Here is a 21,161-nt window from a genome sequence, read left to right on the forward strand (position 1 = left end):
CTGCTGGGGCTAATCTCTAGGCTTCTTCAATGGGCTCCCTGCTGCACCATCACCTGTGGAAGGAACTTCACTAAATACTCTCTGTTGTAAATAAAAGTGGCTTCTGTTTTCCTACTTAGGCCCTGACTAGCCAGTTACCCTATAATGTGCTGATAATTCACTTTGACTCTCAAAAGCAGTCATGCTCCGCTGGAATTCAAAGTTGAAACTTGAGGAAAACTAAGATTTTCAATACTACTACTAATACCTTCATCTGGCCTAAAAGAGTCAACTTTGTTAAGCCCTAGAAATGTATTGGTTTATATAGGAATTCCTTGAAAATGGATCCAATGCCTTAATACCTATTTTCCTTAAGGCTGAATCACCTTCCTGGGATGAGATGATGTAAATGTTCTGTATCTGTTCTGCCCACCATGGTAACCACCAAGCACGTGTAGCTCCTGAGCACCGGGATGTGGTTAGCATGACTGAGAAACAGAATGTTTAATTGAATTTTATTTAATGTGTTTAAATATCTGCAAGTGGCCAGTGGCTGCAGGACTGGACGGCAGAGGTCTAGCATATGGTCATCTCCACTGTGGGGAAGAACTCCTGCTGCGGGTGTTTCTGTGGGCGTTGGCAGGGAACAGGTGGATACAGAGAGCAGCACTGTAGAACTCTCAGCCCTTTTGTTCATTCTATTTATGATTTAAAAATATAACAACCCCTGGCCTACCCGATCTCTAACCACAGGAACACACAATTTACTCAGATAACTTAGTTAACCAACTTTCAGAGAATAAACCTCCTTTGAACACAATGGTAGCTTGAGAATGAAGGTCTGGAGAAAATGTTGGTTGGTGAGAAGTATAGGGCTCAGTCCAGTAAGAGGAGAAGCTCTCTGGAATTGTAAATAACATTAGAATCTTGCTTTGTGTTCCCTATTCTTCAACCCAATGGGAATAACCTCCTGCTTATTCCCTACTGCACTGTCCCAGTCCAATCCTTACTTTCTTTCCAGGAGGACTCTCCTAGAGTCTTCCTAGGGCCGTGTGGTTTTCACACGACATATCTCCAACTATCCCAGAGCTACTCCAATTGTAAGAGGCATTCCCTTTGATCTAGACGGATGATGGCTTAGTTTCTGGGTTACAAACATTCACTTTCACATCTCTGACCTTTACGTGGGGACATCATCAAAGTAAATGACATCAGGTTCCTGTTTCTCCTGAGAATTCTGCTCCCAGAAGTAAATGCTAAAGGTTTAAGAAGGTGACTCTCCCAGGCCACTAGACTGATATTATCAAACCATTGCTGAATAGCACAAAATCACTTACTATCAACAGTGCTTAACTGCAGGGAATCGTTTCAGTATATCCGTGGGAATATAAAAATTTTTAAAGGACAGTTTTACATGAATAGACTTTAAAAGTACCACAGCTTCCAGAATCCTAATGCCCCAAAGACTTGGCCATGTTATCCTGAGAACCAAATAAAAGTATACTTCATAAATGTACAAGAATCTTAGCAATACAAAACCGTACTGAACAATTCTACTGTGAAATGTGGGCTATGAAGTGCTGTGATTGGGGACTTCTGTAATTGTTTAGTAATTTGTGCAATTTAAATGAGAATTACAGGATACACTAACTAGCAAAGTAGGAATTAGTTAGTTTACATGGTAACTGTAACGATAACAATTCTAGTATTCTAGATTGCTTTACTCATGTTTACATGAGTCACTCACAATAGACCATCACACTTCCAGCATGAATAAGCATTCCGTTACACTCATTTTTCTTCTCAACATTTTCAAAAAAGCAAAAAATATACTATCATTAAGATGGGAATCACACGCTTATGTTGCCGGTCACAACGTAAGGAAAGGACGCTCACGGTGAAGACAAGCAACACGGGGGAAGCCAGCTAGTCCGTGCGGAGTATTGCATCTTGGTGGACTTACCACAGTCCAAGGCTGGCCCTTGAACCTTGCAATTCATAAATATGGTGATCAAGAGAGGGTTCAGGCTAACCAAACTCAGGGTGACGGTAAAGTAAAAATGTCAATTTAATACCATCATGTAGACTGGATGGTGGACGCTGATATCTGCTGATCCTGTGTCTCCTGAAAAGTATAATTCATGAGGAACCCAAATTATAATCAGAAGGATGCATCACAGGCATGGAAGGGTAATGTGTTTTGTGGCTTCCCGTGTGGCCCGACACTGCACTGTGAGGTTAAGGTAGGCTCGGGGTGGGGGGGAGGGGAACTTCCCTGGTGGCGCAGTGCTTAAGAATCCACCTGCCAATGCAGGGGACGCGGGTCCGAGCCCTGGTCCGGGAAGGTCCCACATGCCGCGGAGCAACTAAGCCCGTGCACCACAACTACTGAGTCTGCACCCCTAGAGCCCGTGCTCCCCAACAAGAGAAGCCACCGCAATGAGAAGCCCGCGCAACCCAATGAAGAGTAGCCCCCGCTCGCGGCAACTAGAGAAAGCCCGTGTGCAGAAACGAAGACCCAGCAGACAAAAATATTAAAAAAAAAAAAAAAAAAAGGTAGGCTCAGGGGTGTTCAGTGGGGAGGGCAAGACCACAGTCTAAGTCAGGTTGGGAACCTAACCATTCGATTTCAAAAGCCCACAGGCGGCCCCACCACTGGGATAAGATCCATACGGAGACCTGCTGATACTATACGAGGGGGAAGGGACCTTCTCCCGTAGAGAGGCCAGCGTGGCCTCTCCAAGTTCCAGTCCGCTAAATTCCCCTTCAAACAGATCCCTTCTCAGACTAGCATGCCAGTACTTTTAACTAAGTTATAATTCTGCCCTAGAAGCCGTTTAATCTCTTTACTTACTTTCTCTATCTTTGCTGTGATTCATTCTTTACAGAGGTGTTTTATAGTTTCTTTGGGGGTCTTATCTTTTTATCCAAGTCAGAAAGTGGAAGGGATCTCCCTGTTGGCCCTCATGAGGGTACACACACCACATTTAGGGTAGGAGCCAACAACTCCACAGGGAGATGAAGTCTTTACGAATTTCAGGGAAGGGGGACAGACAGCTTTTAAAAAAAAAAAAAAAAAAAAAAAAAACAAAAAAAACACTCCACCCACAACTGATATTGAAAGAAGCATATTTTTAGAAAACCATTAAACGCCAAAAATACAAGCTAACAGACCTTAGACATGGAGAATGAGCTATCCTATTACACTCTACTTTGACATTTTAAATCTCTTTGTTCCTTTTATGTCTAAAATGTGTTGGGGCCTTCTGGTGAGACTCTAGTTTCAAAACCCAAAGAAATCTATCTTTAGATCTGTTGACTCAGCACAAAGCTAGAACTTGGATTTTGGTATCAAATACCGAAGAGTTTCACCAAGCCGGTGCCCAGGGGCCTTTGTAAATCCACAGTCAGCCTTCCAACACTTTTTTTCAGAAGCTCATGGAATTTTCTAGTCTCATCCACCTCTGAGAAATCAAAATGATACATATAAGGATGTACCTAAAGTGGAGCAGTCATCTGTCAGGTCTCAAGAATTGTGGTCAATGGCACCATCTAAAATAGTGATGTATCTATTAATCCCATTTAGTTTATTATGAACCTGACTTTCAGCTTTGCTTTAATATCAGACTCTTGCCTTCTGACCCCACAGAGGTATGCAATATCTGTGTAACCAATTCGGGATTCTCCATTAGAATCACTGAGTTTTTTGCCAAGAACGCTTACCCAGAAAATCAGGGGCAGCTTGAGACCATGAGGGTCTCGAATGCCACCTTCTATTTTTGCACAATCAGGAGAGTTAAGCAAGCTTGAACGTTAGCTTAATGAAAGCCTCCAAGCACTAACAGGGCTTAGTCTGTGTTATAAATTCTCCAAAGGGTGTTTTGATCCCCAAGTCATTCCATTCTACATGCAGCTGCTGCACTTCACCTTGGGGCTGCCATCGCTCTCCTGGTATGAGCCGGCCATTAACTCTCCGCACTGCTCCAGGAGGAAAAGTTTCCAGATGCCCAGAGAGAGGCGGGCTGCTGGGGGACTAACACTTCTTCCATCTGAGGGCTGAAGTCACATGTTTATGTGAGGTTTAAACAATTCAGTTCCCATGCGGTTAAGGACCATGAGAAAGAAAATTAGGAGTAGCCTCTCTTTAAAAAAATCACTAACTTCCACTCTCCAACCTGAGTAAGAGCCTCTTTCTAACTCAGGGAACTTTTCATTGCTGGGTCTCTGACTGCTACCTCCTTGGGAGATGAACATTGCTACAAAACATTCTGCCTTTACAAAGTAGACAGCAGGTGGGTTGTACACGCTTGGGGATCTTTCCACCCAAGCCTCATCACTCACACTCACACTCACACACACACACACACGTAATCACACTTGTAAGTCAAACACATTAACTCTCAACTGATTTTATGGATATGCTACATACTGACATAGGTTGCCATAGCAGCAGGAAAACAGTGGGCCTTGTGGATGGACTCCAGACTTCTAGGTCCACAGCTGGTGCACAAGTGGAGGTGACAGGAAGAGTGATCACATGAAAGCTTTGCCTTATCTTTTGCGGGGTGGCTGAGAAGGTACAGAAATCACTAAGACTGCAAAGCTGACACACTTGCACATTCAGTGGCTGGGTATGTTGCTTACATCTTAAGGCACTGGAAAATATATTAAGAAACCATAATATCAAGAGTAAGATGAAAAAACAGAGCGAATTACACTGCTTAAGAACAAACATTACAAGTTTTTGTAGTGGAGCAATTCACAAACCTAGAAACCATATCCTGGCTAGTTCCAGACTAATATGACGTAGGTAACTCTTGTTTTCCATGCAACTCATCCTCTTCCTCAGATAAGTGCTTCTCACCTCGGTGCACATTATGGTCCTTACCTCCAAGGCCAAATCAACACTTGCAAAGATATTCACCTCTCCTAATTTCTGAAGACAAGAGGCCTTTTTGTTTTCTGTCTTTTAACATTAAGATCCAATTTCTTTATTCATCCTCTTTCCAAATCTTACATTTCAATAAGCACCACTCAATCCCATTGCCAAAAAAAAAAGAAAAAAAGTTAATTGTAAAATGTCTTACTACATACAAGGCATGAATGTAAATCTGGTAGCACAGTCCACACTCTATGAAACACGAATTGGGTTTTCACACATAAAGAAACTTGCCCCAAATCACACAGCAGGTTGAATTGGTAAGGCTGAGATTCAAGCATAGGCTTATTGGACTCTCAAACCCCTGTAATATATTCCTCCCTGGAACGGAGCAAATAATATTTTACTGTGCCGCTGCTGATAAAAGGTATATGCTGTATACATCTGCAGATTTCAGAATACATTAACTCTCAAAGGCCCTTTCACAGATATACTCTTAAAGCTACTCTGTGATGTCCCTAAAGCAAGGATCAGTATTCGAACTTCACGAAGAGAAACACACATATTGAAGAGTTAAGCCAGGGTTTCTCAGCCTCAGCACGATCGACATTTGAACAGGATGATTTTTAGTCTGGGGGCTGTCCTGTGCGTTGCAGGACGTTAGCAGCATCCCTGGCCTCTACCCGTCAAATGCCAGCAGCACATCTTCCCACCCCAGCTGCGTCCATCAAAACTATGTCCAAATGTCCCTTGAGGGGTAAATCACACCCCAAGGAAAGCCGCTGAGTTAACTGCCTGGTTAAAGGCTATATTGATAACCAGGAAAGAATTCTACTAAATCCTAGTTTAATGGAGATTTCTCTTATACCAAGCTACAGCTCCTTAAGAGAAAGCACTTGTTAGACTGCATGAAATATCTCAGAATTCAGAATGTGACCACCTCTGCTTCACTTCACAGTATATGATTACTCTCCCTCAGCTTTTACACTAAGGCATACGTCTCCAGCGTCTTCAACCACTGTTCGTATAGTTTCTAGACCCTCTCCAAAACCTGATTACTCCGTTCTGGACACACACTTAAACATAAACCCAGATATATGCACGACGTTGCCACAGGAAGAAAAAGCAGTAGCAACAACAAAAGACTAAAACGTGGCACATACAATTTACAATTTACAGTCAGGCTCTGTTTTTAAGCACTTCTCCTGAATAATCTAATGTGATCCCTAACATTTTCAACGGCCGTGTGAGGGAAGTATTATTATCTGCATCTTCTGAACGAAGAGACTGAGGCACAGGGCGCTCACATAACCTGCCCAAGGGCAGGCTCCAAAGTCCTTGTCCTTAACCACTATCTACAGTGCTTCAGAGAACTGTGGGATCGTCACCTCCTTGGTTCTAAATTCTCTGTCTCTACTAGTGTGTGTTTCGTTGTCCAGCTGTATCAAATGTCCTCATTAAGGCACACTGCGGGCACCTTATTCAAGTCTGACGTCACCTTACTGATCACCCCTCTTCAGGTATAAGACACAAACCCACTTACCTATACTGCTGTCCACCCACTTTGTCCACCCTGAGTAAAGCACACACAGCCCTGTGTTAAATGTTTTTCCAGAGCAGACGATGTATCTACGGCATGTCCTGATATACTAGTTCAGCAACTATCGAGAAAGAAAGGTCAACTGGAGATGAGTGATGCTAGATACTGATCACCACCACGTTTTTTTAAGTGATCCCAATCCTTCTTTTCAAAAATGTGATTTATTAGTCTGCTAAACAGCAACATACACTCTGCAGCTAAAGTTTCCAGAATTTACCATCTCCCCGGTTTTCAAAACCTAAGTTGTCTGGCATACTTCCTTCTCTCCATGATTTTCTCAAGATCACCCCCAAATGGTTTTATCATCACACTGGCATGTCCTTTCAACATCCTCAAGAATTCCAGTCACTTAAAGCAGCTGGTTTAAGGAGGTTTAAGAGGTTTAAGGAGGAGGCCAAGGCATCCTTGCTTTGCTTGGGAAGGTGGGTGGGTGTTCAGTGTCATAGAGATGGCAAAAATGATGAGGGAGGGTGTGAGCCACACTCGGTCCTGGAATAGATATTGTAGTTCGTGGTCTTCTAAGAAGGTGGCATTGTTCTCTTGTATATTATATGACATCCCAACAGATGATCCAGCAGATGGACTCTCAGAATTGGCTGCCCCTGGTGAGACGCGCTGAGCCTTTCCCGTCTAACAAGAAAAGCTTAGTGTTCAGAGTGTGCCTTTCATGACCTTACCATTCCTAACAAACAGGTTCAACACTAACCTAAGTGCTAGCAGAAATTTAAAATCATTTCACATAGCATATAAAATACTGCTGGAGTGCACTCAGACATTCAACCACTGGATGTCCACGGACCCAGCTGCTTGGTGTTACAATTAGAGAACAGCCAAGCTGTCCCTGATGAGGAGAAGAATCTGCACATCCAGAACGAGAAGGGCTTCCGGGAAGAAGGCAGGAGAAAGTCCCTCCAAATCAGCAACTATTAGGCAGCCTCAGGTATCAACAGGCTCATGTTAGTTAATATTTGAAAACCACAAGCTTCCAAAGTAAATGCATTATTCCTTGAACTTTGATATTTTGGTACTGGGGCAATGCGGAGCTTTTAAAACTCCTTAAAAATCTTCTTTGAACCCAGAACCACCTCTGGATTATTTCACACAGAAAAATCAACACTATACTAGGAGCAATTGGGGCCACATGGGAAAAATTACAAACCTTAAGTGTTACCTTGTATTATAAATTAAATTAACCAACTGTGAAATTTGGAGATTATGTAACCTTGCTGAGGCTGTTTCTTCATCACAAAACAGAGATGATAATACCTCTACCTCTCAGCATTATTGGGAAAAACAGAATGAGGTAGCAGGTGCAAAGCATCTCACTTAAATGTTCAGCTCTGTTACAACTATCAGGTAAAACTTGAATCAAAATTAAAATTTAATTATCCCTTTAGACTTTAGACGTATTTTCCCATGCTCACCACCTGAGGGGGCTTTTCCAAGTACCCCAGCGGACTTAAGGCCATTTCTGTCAATATCACAGTCTGTTTCCCAAAAGAAATGGGATCCCAAGGTGTTACCTCTCACAGGAGGTGTTTGATCAGTTAAACTCAAAGCAAGCTGAGTTTACCCATTAGCCCATGAGCACAAAAACAGTGGTACTAGGAGTTCAAAGTGCAACTGATTAAAAATTCTAAAAAACACTTTAATTATTCCATTTGGAAGTGATTTCTTTCTAGAGTAGTTTCCTTTATAGAGCTAAAGAAGTCAGTTGCAAAGCACTTTACTCTTTCTTTCTGTTACAGAGCTTGTCTACTGCATTAGAGTCTGTATCTTCAAAAATGAAGTGTAAAGATACTATTCATACCTTTACAATTCATATTTGGAACTTCATAATTCAGTTTACATTTTCCTGTCATCCTTTATGCTACAGGGGAGTCTTCAGCCTGTCTTTTCAGCACAGTCAGTGTTTCTGATGGTGATACCTGTCTGTTGCACTATGTCCTTAGTAAAACAGCAATAATCACAAGATTCTGCTTCTCCTGCCCTCTACCTCCCCATCCCTCTTGGAAGAAAATAATTTGCCTGCACCATACAAACTGCTATGCATTTGCTGACTAATTTCTTACACTACAAAGTTTTAATTAAGAGCAGATTTTTAAAAGAAGCTCACTATTTCTACATAAATTTAAAAGTGATAATCAGTTCAACAGGGTCAATAGACCTTAGGTCTCCTGGTTCCCGTTACAACCTAAGTAACATCTACGCGTAGCAAACTCAAATAGGAGAGGGAGGGGGGGAAAGAAGCAAGTGCCATGCATTCTTCTCGGTGTATTTATTTCCACAAATTCCACAAGAGCAGTTACCTGGCCATAATAAATAGAAAGCATGGCTGTGGAGTAAACACGCTCATTCCAAATCACGGGGAGCACGTGCTTCCTTCTGGCACCGAGCGCAGATCTCACTCACCAGCTCGCTCCCAACCAGCCAAAGGAGTTGGCTGAAGGACCTTTTTGTACAGGGACTGGAATCTGAGAAAGTGAGTAGTTCCGCAAAACTGAGTAACCAAGCTGTAAATATAACCCCACTACCTCAAAAACCTCCATTAGGAAAGCCGGATAACCCCAAACCGAAACCACCCCCTGGATCCTTGGCTGTCAAAAGCACCCCGCAACATTCAGAGCATTTGTTGATGCAGCCTATCCCGATCTACTGTTTTATCAACTACCCTGTGAGCGTTCTCAGGTGTCAATAGCTATTGCCTGTTTGATCATCAAGGCGGATTCAGTAAAAACTAAGAGTCCCTTTACTTCGCTATAGAAGGAATGGCAAAGACTGCGGTACCGAGTGTCTTCTGCAAGGCAAGGGAGGCTGTTTCTCCCGGCTTTTAACCAGGTCCCACCGTCTGTGACTGCTACAACGCGTCCCCCAGAGAGCACACTAATGAAACCTAGTATCCCAGAAGGAGCAGTACTTACGGTCTCTCCTCCCAGGAGGCCAAGTCTCGGGAAACTTCCTGGGGCGCCAAGTTTGCGCGCGGCGCCGGCGCGCTCAGGCTGCGCGCTGCCCGCCCGGACTCCGGCGGAGAAGCGAAGGCTGCCGGCGGCGCGCCGACCCGCGACCCCGGCTCCTCGGGTGCGCCCGCGCCTCGGCGGGCCCCGGCCGCCTTCTCCCGCGGCCTGAGGGGTCGGGGTGCAAGGACCGCGGCGCTGAGCAGCCGACGCCCCGGCGGGCGGACGGCGGGAGGATCCTCTCCCGGGAGCAGCTGTGATCTGGCACGCCGGGTCCAAACCCAGAGGCTCCAGCAGTGAGGCCGCGGGTGTGGCCGGGCAGCAGAGGTTTTTTTGGAATGCGGGGTGTGGCCCTCTAACACAGCAAAAAAGAAATGAGTCAGCCCGTGTGATCCTAACCAATGAGCTTGTTCACTGTCGGTTAAGGCGGAACTTTCCTTTCTTGATTTATATCAGGCTTAGGAGCCTTTTAGACTTTTTTTTTTTTTTTTTTTAAACTTAAGCCTTTAACAACGTCAAGAAAATGAAAGATGGCCTTACAACTCTTACAAAACAAGGATTAATTTTGTTATGACAGATACTTGATCAGTGGATGTGTGTTAATTTCTGTTACTTAGTAAAAGTTCTTAAGCTAGGCAGCGATCCTGGACGTAATGAGCGTGGAATCTGGCGACAAAGCAGATTGGGATGTAACCTCTAAGATGGATCTAACCTCTGACACTGTATGATCTTGAGCGGGTTAATTATCAGCAGTGAAAGGGACAAAATGCTCACCCAACAGTTTGCTGGACAGATTATATGTAATAATACATGCAAAGCATTTTTGGACAGTGCATGACATAGAGTAGGCACTCAAACAATGCTGTCTTGTCCCTCTGATTGCTGAATCAAAATCTCCAAACCTGTGGACAAACTGGCCCATAATTTTTGTTTAAATTCTTTTCAATGTTAAAATATCCAAAGAATTTTCGAGCTGAAATAGTTCTTTGGTATTTGCATGGTCTGAGCCCCTTATTTAAGTGATAGAAAACTGAGGAAGCTTTTGGTTTAGGATTCTTGGATTTGGTGATCCTGTTATACAAGAGAAATTTTATTAGTAGCAGGGGGAAAAAAGGCCTAAAACTGCAATGATTCCGTTTATGCCACAATTAAACCAACTTTTAAAAAGTAAGAATGATTTTGGAAATATTCATTCTATCTCGGTCACCGTACCCTAAACATCATTTTGGAACAGAAATACTGAAAAGAAACTTAAAGTAGCTTGGAATTGGCAAATTACAGGAGACCACAGAACTGCTAGGTCCTGAGCACCAGTTAAGAGTTGGTTACTAGTGAGGGAAGAGAGTTTTGGCAGAGGGATAATTTTTTTTTTTTTAAGTTACCAATTAAACTAACTTGGCTTTGGAGACAATCTCCTGAGTTTAACTTCCTCATATTTGTTTAAAACCAGTCATTCCATAGGCCAAGATTTCTTTAAAATACTCTTTAAACCAAAGATAAAATCTTAAGTGAGATCAAGGACCCTTTCTAAAATGCTATTCTTTTCTTCGAACCGTCATGGAAGAATAGAAAGAACTCTGCACCTGGAGTCAAGAGCTCCTGTCCTAATCTCTGCCAATAAGTGATCAGGTTTATTGCCCTATGTAAACTGCTTCATCTCTCTCTGCAGATTTCTAAGCGTTCTTCCAGTTTTAAGACTAAGTTATGGTCCAAAAGAGCAGGCCCAAGATAAGCCTATAACCTAACATTTAACTTTAGCAACAGGCATAAACTGGGCCTATATCCTAGATGATGAAACCGATAAATCACTCTTGACTCTCATATTCCTCATAAAGGTAATCTTATTGTCCTAGACACTGTAAATTAAATTCTGGAGCATCTGAGCTCCCTCCCTCTCTGTTGACAATTCACTATCCCCAGGCATGATGACACCTTCCTAATGTCTTTCACACCTGTACCGTTTTTTCCATCCTGGTTCAGTCATCCATACCCTCGTGCCAGGGTCACTGAGTCTCATCCTCTGTGCTCCCAGCACATCATCATCACCATCGTGTGATAAATGCCAGAGACCAGTGTGCCATCATGTCATAAACCGGGGGTCCTCTTTCTATCGGTTAAACTAGTATAGTTCTATAGCAGAGATCAAGAGGAAAACATTTGCTTTACAGGCAACTTTCTTCCAACATTCATGTAAATACATACCTATTTTAAGGCACATTGATTTTCTGTTTATGAAACTATTACCACCAATTATACTGGCCAAACTGATAATATGTTGGCTGTTACACCAAGAACTGTAGCTCTTTTATATGAGAAGACTAATATATATATATATATATATATATATATATATATATATATATATGTATATATAAAATGTGCGTATGAGCAGCTCAATAAACTTCGTGACCCTGCAGTTTTAAATACGCAATAGTACGCATGTGTGCAGCCATACGTAGATACGCTGAGATACGTGAAAGTGAAAAAGGGAAAGGTAGCCCATACAGGAAAGAGAGCGATAACCTAGTTTGTTTCTATTGCCTAGGATGCAGTCAAGGTGAAAATGTATAAAGTGGGTGCTCCGTTCAAGAAGAAGGAAGCCTTCATAAATAAGTGCACCTGAGATCATAACTCAAAGCACCCGAGAGATGTTTACAATGATCCTTATGCTTCGGAAATAAGGATATAATTACCAATGTTATTAGGACATCCTCACAGCAGAAAAAGGCTCACTATTTCTAGGATATCTTAGTCGCCTAAAGTTAAAATGCGAAGTGCAAAGCCTGTCAATCTATGGTTTAAAAAAAGGAACGATTAGCTCCGGCCCCAGTGCCATAATGTTTGTCATTCAAAAGCTGGCTTTCACCTCTCCAACCCCAGCTTCCACTTAAAAAACCCTCGGCCAAATAACCCCATCGGTCTACTTGTTGTTGCCCTAATGCAATGGGCACATTGTCACCTCCACACCTGGGCCCAGGCTATGGCCTCTGTCTGATGGCCTTTCTCACTCTTCTTACCAGTTATTACCTTCCGGACCCACTCAAACCCCTTCCCTTTCCCGGAACCCTCCTCACTGGCTCAAGCCCCGGGGAGCTCTCCTCTCCTGCAAGGGCCTACAGGCCTTATCCTTTACAGCTCCATCTCCAAGTGACTCCGAGAGCCTTAGTATCTTCCTTCTTTATGAAATCCCTGACTTTTCTCCCTTGGCAGATGACAAAAGTCCATCGGAAGCAGAGATGGGGTTTCAGAGGCCTTGTATCCCCCAGGAACCTAGCAGATTCTGAACAGTTGCTGATATAGTGACGTTTAAGTTACATAACAGCCACAAAGGAGAAAGGAAAACTTTCCTTTTGACTGCTGACACATCAAGAATACACAAATATTACAGCTGTTCAAACCAGTCGGCAAGCAGAACCCAAGTGGCAGATGCGTGTCTTTGCTCTTTACGACATGTTCCAACAATAAAGAATGCCACTACTGAGAAAGCAAATCTGATACTTCCTAAAGGGAGTACAGTTTACAGAAGAGTGTCAGCACATACAGTCTCAGTTCCCCAAATACTAATCCACTCACGAGAACAGAGAGACTAAGTCATTCTATCATCCGTTTCAAGTAAGGAACACATACATACATATCTGACCATCTTACCAAAGTACCAATTCCCCCTTAAATAGAAACATCTACCCGTTTACCTACAAGTGCTCCTAAGCATAAAAGGTAGCAAAATGGCAGTTCTCTGAGGCAACTTGTAACTACTAGAACCATCATAAGTTTCCATTTGTTTACATGGTTTAAAATCAAAAGCTACATGACATTTGCATTAGAGCAAGCCTCTGTCCAAGAGTCATTATCATACATACACACACAGAGTCACTCGTATCCTTTGATGAGTGCTAACACATTTCTGCTTTTATGAGATGGGAATAAATGCTACCGTTGTTCTCAAAAAGCTATGTGATAAATCAGCCATCCTACTATGCAATTACATTTATTATAGTTGCCCATGACAAAGACACAGACTTCTGAAATATTCCAAGTACAAACAACCAAATGAATTATTCAGTATTCTTTAACTTGCAGGTAACAGAAAGGGCACTTGAAGGAGCAGAGGCAAAAGCGAGACAGACTCACTCAGTCTAGCAACACAAAAGCCACGGGGGTGGCTAGGCTTTAGGACCAACTCAAAATGAACTCCACCAGGACAAGAGGACATCTTTGCTTCTACAGGTTGGCTTTGTCCTCCCTTCCTAAAATCTGCCTTCTTCCACTTAACTCCCAGCTCTGCCACTAAGAGGGACTATTGCATAGTTATAATTCTTAAAATTCTTAAGAAAACCTCATGCTGGTCCAGCTTGGGGCCATGTAGCCACTCCAGTGGCCAAGGCCCCATGACTGACTGGTCTACACTAGAACTGCCTCGTTGAACTGGCAGGAAGAGCAGTAAGTCCTCCAGAAGACAGGTGAGTTTACTTCCCAGAAGTGGAAAGGAGGGCTCATTTGTCTGCCCCCAGAATATCACCACCTATCAAGAAATTCCATTTCAAGTCTAACGCAAAAGCTTATCTAAGCAGTCCTCAACCTGGTAATAAATTACATTCTGAAACTGAACTCTAAAGTTCATGAACACTTCTGTGGCACTTGAAATGCGTTTCACTAGAGACCAAATGTAGAGAGACTGGCTTCTCTGCCAGACTTTAAAGGCCTATTGAACTCATGATTTATCTGAAGTATAATGTTAATAATATTTCTAACACTATACTGAAACCCCATTCATAACATTGTTCCTATTGAAATTCCACCTATAGCAAGAAAAACATGCTCGATTTAATTCATTTACTGAGTATCCAGTAATGATAGTGGCTTCCATTGTGCACATATCACTTTACATTTAATCTGTACACAATACAGCAAGGCAGGTATTAACAACTGAACACACGACGAAACTGGGAGTTCGAGAAGGTTTTGAAGCCTAAGGTCAATCAGGAAGACGAGTCAGCGTCTGCTTCAGAGCTATGAATGTTTGACCCCAAAGCTGGGACTATTCTGTCTGATACCCGTAGCAGCCAGACAAGAGCGGGCTCTCAGTTCAGGTGACTATAGAGCTGAGCTAACGTTTCAGACTCTGTGTGAAAGCATCTAGATTTCCCTGCAGAGAAGAGAAGGAACTAGTGGGCATCATATACAGTCAATAGCCAGACATTAACTTTGTATATCTTCCCAAGAGAAGGTATTTCTCTGTGGCAAAACGAAAGAAAATATTTCTCTGGGTAAACCTTAAATTATACAGATGCTTGTACTGACATGAAGATCGTCTGCAAATTAAGGGTCTATAAATAGTATCTTCATAAAAAATTGATTTTGCCCTGTTGAAAAAAGAGAGCATTATCTTAGAGGGCATTTAGGTGTTTTAGAAGAAAGTTAAAATTGCAAAAATAACTAGCTAAGGTGACTCAGTTCTGCCAAAATAAATGCAATGGATGCATTTCACAGCTTTAACTGTATTTCACATTTTAAAAAATGTTTTTGGCTATGCAGTATTTACTACATACAAGAGAATATATTGGGTTGGCCAAAAAGTTCGTTCGAGTTTTTCTGTTACGAAAACCCGAACAAACTTTTTGGCCAACACAATATTTAACTTATTTGTCAGGAAAAATAATATCAAGATCAGCAGTCATGAACACACCGCGCAACCTAAAGGCAGACCATTAGCGATAAACCATGGCAGCTCCCTGAGTGTTCCGTCCTATCTGATGGAGGCTGAAAATTGCTTCTTTCTGTGCATGTTGGACAAAAAGTTTGAAAGCCCTTGGTCCAAGATGGGGCTCTAATAATAAATTAACCCAGTGCCTTCTGAAATTAAACTGGAGAAGTGATCATGAGTAATGAGACACAGAACAGCTGAATTCAATCATAAAGGAAGGGCACAGGTAAACTGTACATTGTCTTAATCTAGAAACTGCTCAGCAGACAGACTTGTAGGAGCTTTTGGTTGTACTCCATGGTCCAAAGCCAGGAGTAGTCATTAGACAGATTACTAGGCACATGACCTGAAATATGACAGGTCAACTGGAAATTGTTCCAAATTGAGGTAAGGTATTACTAAGTCAAGACAAACTGGTTCTCCCATGCAGAGCCTTAAACACATCAGACACCATAAGAAGAAAAAGAAAAGAAGCACATGGACTAATAACAAGGAACTTCATGCATCATGGAGAAAAGGACAAATAACTTGAGGAGGGAAAATCAAAGAAAATAGTCAATAATTTTGTTGTAACAGGGAGTTAAACAGCTTATATTATGGGTAAGCATTAAGATAAAGAAATTAAAGAGTTTACAATATATGTCTAAAGAAAGGACATATACACTAAGCTAGTGAGAGAGTCAGTATAAATTGTGTGACTAAAAACTACATGTTGAGAGTAAGGAAGTCTAACACGCAATGCAAATTAAATGGTACAGTAAATACATGCTAAGGAGGAGATGGAAAAGGGAAGATAAGCTGAACTAAGAAAGCAATGACATTTAAAGGCCATCTTAAGGATGGCATACAACAAAGTGGGGACACCTACATGAACACAGTTTGCCAATTATCAAAGTGACACTCTCCCTCAGCACCCGACACTGTCTGCCTTGTTTTATAGCTGCTGGGATACACAGCATCCAGTTGCATTGTACTCTAAGATTCCTGAAGGTTGGGTCCAGGGCTTGGATTTTTTAAACCTCCAGACGTCCAGACCTTGACATGGGACATGTTCTACAAACGTCTGAAGAAAAAAAAAAATTAAGGGTCAAGTTGGTCAACCCTAAATACCTTATTTAAATGCCTTAACTGAAGTGATAACCTCTGATGAAGGTTGACCTCTTCAATGCAGGAGGAAGAGTGTAGTACAACAGATGATGGGGAACACTGTTTCTCAACTTAAAATAGAAGTTCTCTGTACAAGGTGTGTGTGTGTGTGTGTGTGTGTGTGTGTGTGTGTGTGTGTGTGTCCTGAAAGGGAGAGAGGGTGGCACCTAATGGGTGAAAAAGGAGCGGATCAGTTCAGGTTGAAATATGCTGCAGTAACAACACCAGCATTTTGGAGGCCAACAACAGAGAAGGGTTTATCTCTGGTCCTGTTTGGTTCTTTGCAGGTGAGCCAAGGCTGGGGTCCATGTTGTCTTCACTCTGCGACCAAGGCAGAAGGAGCACCCCTAACTGGGACAGGCTGATCTTATGGCAAAGAGAAAAGAAAGACGGCAGAATCAGGCAATGTCTATTCCATTTCTGCCTGGAAATGGCACATCATTGTTATTTACACTTCTTATTATTTGCAAGTCCTATGGCAAGCCAGCCACAGGGCTCAACCCTCAGTGGGGTGGGAAAGAACATCCTCTCACAGGATGGAGGGTGGGTAGGGAGGAATAGCGAATGTTTTGACAATAATATAATCTACCACAAAGGAAATGGGAAATGGCTAGCGAAGTGCTTTCTCCCCTTCAGTAGTGATAGAAGAAGATGTCCTATTAGAAAAAAGCAGTCTTTCCATTTCTGTGGTACTTTATGGTGTTTTCATAATATTTCAGATATTGTCTCACTGTATCCTTACAACCAACCCGGTATGATCCCAGGACTTGCCCAAGGCCCCAGCAGCTCCTGAACTGGAACCCCAAGTCTGGTGACCTCTCATCAAAGTAGCCTTTGAGGCCTCTTTCACCCGCAAAATGGAGATAATCCCTGACACGTCCTAAGAAGGTTGTTGAGAGATTAAGTAAAATAACGTATTTAAAACACATAAGCACATACAAGTACTCAACAAATATAAGGTAGTATTATTATTAAATTATGATATCTATGTCTTAACCCATGTCTTTCCCAAATTAAATTTAATCACAAATAGTTTGTTTAAATTCCTTAAGAAGAAAATACATTTCTTAATGATGTTTCCTTCCCCTGTCAAAACCATAAGCTCCCCTAGCTGAGTTTTATCTGTACATACACACTTTCCCCATGACTTCTCTTATTTGTTTACTCCCTGACTGATCAGTTTCTTAAGATTCTCAAGAAGTTTCAGAAGGCAGCACTATTAATGATTTTTATTTCTTCCCAAACAAGAGAAATTAAGGAAAGCTGAAGACACCCAGTCTTCATTTCAAGTAAGATATAGATTCCATGCGTGGCTCCCAACTGAGAATGAATAAAGGACTTAGCATCAAAGGCTCCAGCCCTAATTAGCACTACTTGCCTTCGCTCTTTGCATTCTACCAAACTACAGTTCCAGCCTTTCCCCAGAATGGAATCTTCCTTTCCCACCTCTGCCTCTTGGCTCAAACTGTTTGTTCTACCTAGAGTATTCCCTAGGCACTGCCCCAACTCTGCTCAAAGATCCTGCCCAAATATTGAATAATTAGGTAAGTGCACCACAGTGCATACACAAAGATGTTCATCATAGTGTGCTTTACAAGAATGAAAAGTTGAAAACAACCTAAATGCCCACTAATAGGGAAATGGTTAAATCCATTACAGACCACATATACATGGAATGCTATAAAACAATAACAAAAATGATGTAGATTATACCTATTGAGGTGGCATGGTCTCAGTATACTACCAGTTGAATCAGGTTTCAAAACAATATTAATAATGATCCATTTTAGGGAGGAAAAATGTGTATCTAATCTAGACACAGGAAGAGTATGGCAGAATACAAAAAAAAAAGCTAATAATGGTATCTCTGGGTAGTGATAATGATTTTTCCAATCTTAGTAATTTTCACACTTTAAAGCTCTTCCCAATTAGCATTGTTAACTTTTATAATCTAAAAAAGCGTATTTTAATTAAAAGGCATTAATCATTAATACCCAATTCAAATGTCATCTGCTCCTGAAACCCTCCTCGCCCCCCCCACCCCCCAGTCTAGCCCACCCTTATCACACAGGTAATTCCTCTCTCCTGTCTGTTTCCTGAGAGTCTAATATATCTATTATAACATTTACCACACTTGTTTTGAAACGGCAGTCTTCTTTGTTCAGGCTTCATTATCAACTCCTGAAGTGGAACAAGCCTGTTTTACATTTACTGGAATCTACCCTAATAACCCATGACCCAAGCGTCCAGAAACTACTGAGTGTGTTGATTTGAACATAAAGAAAGACTATAAAATTTACACATTTGAAGACTGTACACCTATTATTGCTCTAATCAAAAATTCATCTATAGTGGGGATGTTCAGAAATTGCATAGGGTCCATTCTGGAGAAAGAAATGATCAATCAGGATATTTAATCTGTGGCAAAATTCCTCTATTAATCATTACTCCCATGTTTGCTTTCAAAGTTACCAAAGACACCCTTATTCAACGTGGGTTAATATTTCTTAACCCAGAGGCAAGTCTCTCAGATTTTTATCCATGAGCTTCCTCTTCAAACGGACAAGAACTACTTTTGCAATAATCCAAGTCCAATCCTAACTCAGGAGGAAATATAAATACCTATTGTTTTAGGAAGAAATAAAGGAAATAAATGTTTTAAGATTATGTAAGCCTGATTCAGGGAATTGACACAAATGAATGTTTTGAAATATCCAAGGCATTTTTTGAAGGTTCAGTAAAGAATGTGTTTTGAGAACTAGGTGGGTGAGATTTAAAATAAAAACAACCACCACGATCTTAGCTGTTACTTAGCAATTTCAGGCTTCAATTGTTCCCTTCTAAAGGGCAACTGAGAAAACTGAAGAAACTGCTTCCAGAAGAAACACTGAGATATCTGATCCAGTTTCCTTTCTTCCTTCCATTTTATTCCCTAAGATTTTAATCCAGCCAGTATGAACTTTAAACTGCCCAGGTTTTTTGTTTGGTTTTGTTTCGCTCTCTCTGGAGACAATTCCTTTTCCTTAATTTCTGAATCAAAAGCAAACCTACATGCCATGGTTAGTTAGGGGCACCCTGGCTGCTTGTCCCCAAAGTGTCACTACCTGAGGAAATGCAGAGTCACGGGAGTACAGAGAAGGGAAAGAAGGAAGTTCAAAAGGGAGTGAACAGTCTGACTTATCTCCAAGCACTGGCACTCGAAAGCCAGAAGTGAGGGGTGCCAGGGGCCAGTTACAAAGCTGAGTTAACAACGTGAGAATGCCAGTCACACAAGAAAATAGGTCTAAATTCTGAATTGATCCTGACCCTTATCTTCATTCCAGAAGCTATGGGGGCATGATAACTTGGTTTACTTAGCATGGATTCAAAACCAGGCCAGGTTTGCTTTTTTTTTTTTTACATCTTCACTGGAGTATAATTGCGCGTGTTAGTTTCTGCTTTATAACTAAGTGAATCAGTTATACATATACATATGTTCCCATATCTCTTCCCTCTTGCATCTCCCTCCCTCCCACCCTCCCTATCCCACCCCTCTAGGTGGTCAGAAAGCACCGAGCTGATCTCCCTGTGCTATGCGGCTGCTTCCCACTAGCTATCTATTTTACGTTTGGTAGTGTATATATGTCCATGCCACTGTCTCACTTTGTCACAGCTTACCCTTCCCCCTCCCCGTATCCTCAAGTCCATTCTCTAGTAGGTCTGTGTCTTTATTCCCGTCTTACCCCTAGGTTCTTCGTGACCTTTTTTTCCCCTTAGATTCCATATATATGTGTTAGCATACGGTATTTGTCTTTCTCTTTCTGACTTACTTCACTCTGTATGACAGACTCTACGTCCATCCACCTCACTACAAATAACTCAATTTCGTTTCTTTTTATGGCTGAGTAATACTCCATTGTATATATGTGCCACATCTTCTTTATCCATTCATCCGATGATGGACACTTAGGTTGCTTCCATGTCCTGGCTATTGTAAATAGAGCTGCAATGAACATTTTGGTACATGACTCTTTTTGAATTATGGTTTTCTCAGGGTATATGCCCAGTGGTGGGATTGCTGGGTCATATGGTAGTTCTATTTGTAGCTTTTTAAGGAACCTCCATGCTGTTCTCCATAGTGGCTGTACCAATTCACATTCCTACCAGCAGTGCAAGAGTGTTCCCTTTTCTCTACACCCTCTCCAGCATTTATTGTTTCTAGCTTTTTTGATGATGGCCATTCTGACCAGTGTGAGATGATATCTCATTGTAGTTTTGATTTGCATTTCTCTAATGATTAATGATGTTGAGCAAACCAAACTCCTACCACCAGGGCTGAGAAAGATAATTGAAGATTTGTGGCTTGGAAATGTCTTCACAATAGGAAACTTACAATCAGTGGTGAGCTGGGGCCAGCTCATACCAGTCCCTTAGAACAAATTGCATATTCTCAGGATTTTTGGCAAGGCAGTTGCTAAACACACCATCATTACAAGTTAAATTACATAAACATACAATTAAACTATACTAAGAACAAAGATCATAAATACTCAAAACACGTCACTTCCTGTTTTACTATTATCAATGCTCTTGATGTCCTTTGCAACTATTGTACCTGGTGGGTAGGAAATCATATAACAGTGTGCTCCTGCACATCCCTTCCCAACTCTGCTGGCGGCGACTTTTGCTGGTAGTGTGAAATCAGCTATGGTGGGAGTGTTCACACCGTGGAAATCAGCAAACACTACAACCCCCTCCCCCCAACAGGACTGGCTCTAAACATTTACCTGCATATCACTACCTGCAATGTTAACCCACCACTGCCTGACAGGAGCTCAGGAAGTTCAGCTGGCCAGTCTTCTAAGTCAAGAAAAAGGCTTGCAAACTATAAATCATGATACAAACATAAGGATAGAAAGT

The 21,161-nt window shown here is 41.8% G+C and overlaps 1 protein-coding gene across 1 annotated transcript in view; it reads right to left on the reverse strand.

Moving 5' to 3' along the window:
- Positions 1-21,161, reverse strand: part of SGMS1 (sphingomyelin synthase 1) — a 109,364-nt gene that overhangs the window by 87,357 nt on the left and 846 nt on the right. The window lies entirely within an intron of this gene.

This window comes from Lipotes vexillifer, unplaced genomic scaffold (genome assembly GCF_000442215.2).
Source record: "Lipotes vexillifer unplaced genomic scaffold, Lipotes_vexillifer_v1.1 scaffold690, whole genome shotgun sequence".
NCBI lineage: Eukaryota > Metazoa > Chordata > Mammalia > Artiodactyla > Lipotidae > Lipotes > Lipotes vexillifer.